The sequence below is a fragment of the Marmota flaviventris genome, chromosome 17 (genome assembly GCF_047511675.1).
Source record: "Marmota flaviventris isolate mMarFla1 chromosome 17, mMarFla1.hap1, whole genome shotgun sequence".
In the NCBI taxonomy this organism is placed as follows: domain Eukaryota; kingdom Metazoa; phylum Chordata; class Mammalia; order Rodentia; family Sciuridae; genus Marmota; species Marmota flaviventris.
Genome location: NC_092514.1, coordinates 31,242,797 through 31,250,326, shown reverse-complemented (window position 1 = coordinate 31,250,326; position 7,530 = coordinate 31,242,797). Strand labels below are relative to the sequence as shown.

Genomic DNA, 7,530 nt, shown 5'->3' with positions numbered 1-7,530 from the left:
CATAAAATGTACATGAGGAAAGCTACAAAATTATGATGAAAGATATAAAGGAAAATAAATATATGGAGAGATAGTATATATATTCATTGAATAGAAAACATTGTTAATATGTCAGTTCTTTCAAGTTGATTTGTAGATTCTACACAAGCCTAATAAAAATTGCAGCATACCCCCGGACCCGCCACTGACGCCGCTGGCAGCTAGAGAGTTGGGGTCTGTTTGGTCGCCAGCAGCCTAGCCAGTCTTGAAACTGCGGGCCTCTTCCTGCCTCCTCCGCGGCTCCAGCCTCGGCTTTCCCCCTAGCACTCGGCGTCGCCGCTGGCGCCGCCGCCCGATCCGCAGGCCGCCGCGGGGGCCGCGGAGCCCATGAAGGCGCGGGCCCCGCCGCCGCCCCCGCGGCGTCGCCGTCCTCCCGGAACGTCCGGAGCCGGCGCGGGAGCCAGAGTGGAAGGCGGCGTCGCAGCCCGAGGCGGGAGCCATGCCGGAGAAGCGCGCGGGCGCGCAGGCCTCGGGCAGCAGCTGGCTCCAAGGCTTTGGCGGACCAAGTGTTTACCATGCTGCTGTTGTCATCTTCCTTGAATTCTTTGCATGGGGCCTGTTAACAACGCCAATGTTGACTGTTCTACATGAAACATTTCCTCAACACACATTCCTCATGAATGGTCTCATTCAAGGTGTAAAGGGCCTGCTCTCTTTTCTGAGTGCCCCGCTCATAGGCGCTCTGTCCGACGTGCGGGGGAGGAAGCCTTTTCTCCTTGGCACTGTGTTCTTCACCTGCTTCCCTATCACACTGATGAGGATCAGCCCGTGGTGGTATTTTGCGATGATTTCTGTGTCTGGAGTCTTCTCAGTCACGTTCTCTGTGATATTTGCCTATGTAGCTGATGTCACTCAGGAGCACAAGCGAAGTACTGCTTATGGATGGGTCTCAGCCACTTTTGCAGCTAGTCTGGTCAGCAGCCCTGCCATTGGAGCATACCTTTCTGCAAGTTATGGAGACAGCCTCGTTGTGCTAGTGGCCACAGTGGTGGCTCTTCTGGACATCTGTTTCATCTTGGTGGCTGTTCCAGAATCTTTGCCAGAGAAAATGAGACCGGTTTCCTGGGGAACTCAGATTTCTTGGAAACAAGCAGACCCTTTTGCGTCATTGAAGAAAGTTGGGAAAGATTCTACTGTCTTCTTAATCTGCATCACCGTGTTTCTTTCGTATCTTCCCGAAGCTGGACAGTATTCAAGTTTTTTTCTCTATCTCAGGCAGGTCATAGGCTTTGGATCTGTTAAAATTGCAGCATTCATTGCTATGGTAGGAATTCTGTCTATCGTAGCTCAGACGGTCTTTCTTAGCATTCTGATGAGGTCGTTGGGGAATAAGAATACTGTCCTTCTTGGCTTGGGCTTCCAGATGCTCCAGTTGGCCTGGTATGGTTTTGGAGCTCAGGCCTGGATGATGTGGGCTGCAGGGACCGTGGCTGCCATGTCCAGCATCACATTCCCGGCAGTCAGCGCTCTCGTCTCTTGGAATGCAGATTCAGATCAGCAAGGAGTTGCCCAGGGGATCATAACTGGAATAAGAGGACTATGCAATGGCCTGGGGCCAGCACTGTATGGCTTTATATTCTACATGTTCCACGTAGAATTGACTGAGTTAGGCCCAGAATTGAATTCTAACAGTGATGCCCTACAGGGAGCTGTCATCCCAGGCCCACCATTTTTATTTGGAGCATGTATAGTTCTTATGTCTTTTCTGGTTGCCTTATTCATCCCTGAATACCGGAAAGCCAGTGGAGTTCAAAAACATAGCAACAGCATCAGCAGAAGCCTAACCAACACCCCAGAAAGAGGCAGTGATGAGGACATTGAGCCACTGCTGCAAGATAGTAGCATCTGGGAGCTCTCCTTTGAAGAGCCTGGGAATCAGAGCACTGAGCTGTAAACTCAGCAGAAAATGGGATTCTGCAGATGACCACCTCTGAGAGCCATGGAGGAAGCCGCAGCACATGGAGACTTCATGGTGCTGGAGGGGCGATGCTAGTGGCATCCTTCGGGCCAAGTTGATAAGTGACTCCTTCTGTCTCTCTGCCCTTCCTCCTGTCCCTCCTTCCGTTTCTTTTCTCTCATTCTTTTTTTATTTGTACATTAGAAGAAGGTAAGATTTGAAATACTTCCCTGCAGATAATGTACAACTCTCAAGGTCATCTGGCGTCTGCACTTTGAAAAGTCATCTCTGATAGAAAAGATGGATTTCCTTTAATAACTGGAATAATCTTTCCATGGCTTTTTGAACAGAAGGTGCAGGATTAGAGTGGAACTGCCATCTTGGGCAAGATTTCAAGTAAAGAATCCCTTCTTTTTTCTTCCATCCTCTTTCTTGAATTATTCCCACTTAGCCCAGAGGTATTGATGAGTGGCTATTCTTAATAGTCACTCAGTTTCAGGGATCTTTTGCCTTTGTCCAAAGGTCAAATGAAAACCTAATTTTACTCTTCCTTTATTTCCTCTACACCCAGTGCTTGTCTAAAATGAACATTAATAATATGGATTGATGGTAACCTTAACCAGCTTGAAGAAAATCTTTCTTACAAATTCAAATATGTTGAACTACCAACTCAGATTCCTGGACCTAGCCTAGTGTCTGATCAGATTCAAGGTGATTTTACAGAAGAAAATATATCAAGACTAAGATGATTTTAAAGATGAAAAAAAGTCCATCTAGCCCAATGCAGTGGCACGTGCTTATGATCCCAGCTACTAAGAGGCTGAGGCAGGAGGAGCACTTGTTCCAGGCCAGCCTGGGCAACCTAGCAAGACCACCAAACACATACATACACACACACACACACACACACACACACACACACACACAAGCATTCTAGTGGCAACAAAGAAAAGAAATTGGAGAGTGCTTCTAAGAAAGTTTTAAACAATTTGAACATTCCTAAGAGAGGATGAGAGTTAGTAACTCAAGTCTCAGTAGAATTTATGTCCAACTTCAGACTCATAATACATTATTACTGTTTGCTCCTTCCCACGTCTCCCATGTCCTACTTCTCAGTTCTGTTCCATCACACTCCTGCCTTAACTGCTGTGTAGTATGCATTTATTTTCAATTAATCTTTATCTCAGTCTGTTTATCTGATTTTTGAAACTCATGGGAAAACGCACATCAAATTCCTTTCCAAAATATGAGGGTTTAGTGAAGCTCAGTTTCACAATAAGTGTCTTGCTAATTTTTTGCGATGTTTTATGGACAAAGAAAACTTTACAGATTTATATGTATTTTGCTGCACAGTAATGGACCATTACCTAGGGCCTACCTTTAACAAAGCACTCCTTTGGAAGTTTTATAGGTATGAAATATATGTAGATATTTGTAAGGGTTTTAATTTTTTTTGATGGGGTGCTGTGTAAATCTTGTATTTATAAATGTAATGAAGGTATTGACAGAAAAAAAATATATACAACTTTTATAAAGGATTGTGTACTGACTGAACACATTTAAGAGAAAATATATTTTGAAACCTGTTCTCAATGAACAGAGATAACATATCTTTTTACTATGCTGTTGGTTTTTGGGTTTAAGCTTCCTAATGCATAATAAATTTGCAATGGATAAAAAAAAAATTGCAGCATGTTATTGCATGGATTTAAGTAAATTTATTCCACACTTACATGGAGAGGCAAGAGACAAAGAATAGTGAACACGATATTGTAGAAGAATAACAGTAATGAATAACACCATCCAATTTTAAGATTTACTCTAAAGCTAAAGTTTACAGCAATCAGTACACACTTTAAAACATGAAAGTCACATAAATAATCTAAAATTTATACTTCAGAAATAAGAAAAACAAAAAGCAAATCAAAAGTCAGTAGAAAGTGTTTGGATCCGATGGGAAATAAATGAAATAGAGACTGTAAATATGATAATATTTTATTTTTCAAATGGATGAATACAACTGAGAAATCTTAACTAGATCAACTTAAAAACAAAATAAAACTAAACCCCTATCTCTCTACCCTTACCATGCACAAAACCATACTCTGAAAGAGAAATTAGGAAAACTATCCATTCATAATAGCCTCACAAAAAATACTTGGGAATCAATTTAACAGAAGAGTTAAAAGACTTCTATAATGAAAACTACAGAACACTAAAGAAAGAAAATGAAGAGAAGACCTTGGAAGATGGAAACATCTCCCATGCTCTTGGATAGGCAAAATTAATATTGTCAAAATGGCTATACTACTCAAATCACTATACAGATTCAATGCAATTCCAATTCAAATCTCAATGTCATTCCTTATAGAAATAGAAAAAGCAATCATGAAATTAATTTGGAAAAATAAGAAACCTAGAATAGCCAAAGCAGTCCTTAGCTAGTAGAGTGAAGCAGGAGGCATCACAATACCAGACCTTAAACAATACTACAAAGTTATAGTAACAAAAATAGCATGGTATTGGCACCAAAATAGACACAGAGACAAACCCACATAGATATGGATATGGTTATCTCATACTAGACAAAGGTGCCAAAAATATACATTGGAGAAAAGATAGACTCTTCAACAAATGGTACTGGGAGAACTAGAAATCCATATGCAGCAAAATAAAACTAAACCCCTATCTCTCTACCCTTACCATGCACAAAACTCAATTCAAAGTGGATCAAGGACCTAGGAATTAGACTAGAGATCTGTGGTCTAATTAGACCAGAGACCCTATGCCTAATAGAGGAAAAAGCAGTCCAATCTTTATCACATCAGTTTAGGCCCTGACTTTCTTAACAAGATTCCTAAGGTGCAAGAAATAAAATCAAGAATCAATAAATTGGATGGATTCAAACTAAAAAGCTTCTTCTCAGCCAAAGAAACAATCAATGAGATAAGGAGAGAGCCTACATTTTGGGAGCAAATTTTTGCCACATGCATGTCAGATATAGCACTAATAAAAACCTAAAAAAACTTAACAACCACCACCACAACAACAAAAACCCAATAAATAAATGGGCTAAGGAGCTGAACAGATAATTTCTCTGAAGAAGATATACAATCAATCAACAAATATATGAAAAAGTGTTCAACATCTCTAGTAATTAGAGAAATGCAAACCAAAACTGCTCTAATGATCTACTCTATCTCATGATCTTATACACTAAGATATCATCGCATGCTATGCTAGCCATGTTATCAAGAATAAACAACAAGTTTTTGTGAGAGTGTGGGGAAAAAGGCACACTCATACATTGCTGGTGGGACTGCAAATTGGTGCAACCACTATGGAAAGCAGTATGGAGATTCCTCAGAAAACTTGGAAAGGAACAACCATTTGACTGAGCTATCCCACTCCTCCGTCTATACCCAGAGGACCTAAAGTCAGCATACTATAGTAACACAGCCACATCAATGTTTATAGCAGCTCAATTCACAATAGCTAAAGTGTGGAACCAACCTAGATGCCCTTCAATAGATGAATGAATAAGAAACTATGGTATATACACACAATGGAATATTACTCAGCATTAAAAGAGAAAAAAATTATTGCATTTGCAGGTAAATGGATGGAGTTAAAGAATATTATGCTAAGAAAAGTAAGCCAATCCCACATACCAAAGGCCGAATGTGCTCTCTGATAAGTGGATGCTGACCCATAGCGGGGGGGCAGGCATGGGAAAAATGGAGGAAATGTGATTGGGCAAAGGGGAGGAAGGGGAGGGGAGGGGGCATGGGGGCAAGAAAGTTGTTGGAATGAGATGGACATCATTACCCTAGGTACATGTATGACTGCACATATTATGTGACACTACATCATGTACAACCAGAGAAATAAAAAGTTGTGCTGCAATTGTGTACAATTGTTACAGTGAATCAAAATGCATTCTGCTATCATATATACCTAATTAGAATAAATTAATTAATTATTTAAATTTTTAAAACTATATATAATTTATATAAATAATTTCTCTCTCTCATATATATATATAATTTTATGTAATTTTTTTTATTGAACCCAGGGTCACTCAGCTACTGAGATACATCCCCAGTCCTTTTAAAAATTTTATTTATAGTCAGGGTCTTGCTAAGTTGTTTAGGGCCTTACTAAGTTGCTGAGGCTGGCTTGGAAATCTCAATCCTCCTGAGTGGCTAGGATTGTAGGCATGTGCCACCATGCCTGGCAGAAGTATATATTCTAAATAGACCAATGACTAGGAAGAAAATTGAATCAGTATCGATGTCTTCCTTCAGGAAAAATCCCAGATATGATGCCTTCAATATTGAATTCTACCAAACACTTAAAGAAGAACTAACACAAGTATTTCTCAAACTTTTCCAGAAAGAGGATGGAGTATTCTAGATTCACTTTACCCTGATAGAAAAGTCTCATAAGGATATTACAAGAAAATGAAATTACAGGCCCACATCCCTGATGAATATATGAATGAAAAAATTCTCAAAAAATCTAGTGGAAAATTGTATCCAACAGCACATTAAAAGGATCATTCTCCATGACCAAGTGGAATTTATCCCTAGAACACAAGGATGATTCAACATGCACAAATCAATAAATATAACACATCACATTTACAGGATTAAGGATTCAAAATCTATAGGATCAGGATACTTGTAGATCAATGAACAAAATGGAATCTCATTTGAGTTTTTGCTAAGTTACCTGGATAATTCCATTAGGGAGAAGGATAGCATTTTTAATGATTTTATGACCTTCAAAAATGGGTACATCCCCAAACCTATCAAACGGTGAATGATTGAAAAAATCATATCTATTTATGCACTGGAATGCTGTTCAGAAATCAAAGAAAAAAAACTACTGATACACAAAATTACATGTTTGAATTTATAAAATATTAGGTAGAGCTTAAGAGGCCAGACTCAAAAGTGTATATACTAAGTGATTCCGTATGTATGAAGTTCAAAACAGGCAAATCTACACTGTAGTGAAAGAAAGCCCATAGACAAAAATCAGATTGGTGGCAGAAGGTAGGAATGTGGTTCAAGGGTTTACAGAGAATTTTGAGGTATCTGCTTGATTTGGACTGGGTGGAGGTTACACTCAAAACTCCTTGAACTGGATGTTTAAAATGGTTGCATTTCCTTCTATGCAAATTGTACTTCAAGAAAATTGAAAAGTGCCCTTGTCCTTGATGTTATCACAGGTTAATCAGTTATGAATTTGCATACTTTACTGGATGATCAAGTATTGTTTTTCCTGATTAACACTAACGTTAAACATTTTTTCACACTGTTTATGAATTCTGTCCATATTCTTTGTACATTTCTATATTCTGTATGTTTTATTCTTACTAGAATATTTGAAGGTAATACACACACATATTCTGGATTTTAATCATGTATCTATTAGACTCATTGCAGCTATTACTTCTCTATCAAACTTGTTATTATTTGTCTTAGAAAAGTTTCTATTTAAAAAATGTGGTCTTATATGTGTCATTATTATTATTATTATTATTATTATTATTATTATTCTGAGTTTTGCATGAGTTTAAGTATTTA

General features: G+C 39.0%; 1 pseudogene; it reads left to right on the top strand.

The window, feature by feature from the left end:
- Positions 1-478: 478 nt before the first annotated feature.
- LOC114080609 (hippocampus abundant transcript-like protein 1 pseudogene) lies at positions 479-2,555 on the top strand (annotated as a pseudogene).
- Positions 2,556-7,530: the final 4,975 nt, after the last annotated feature.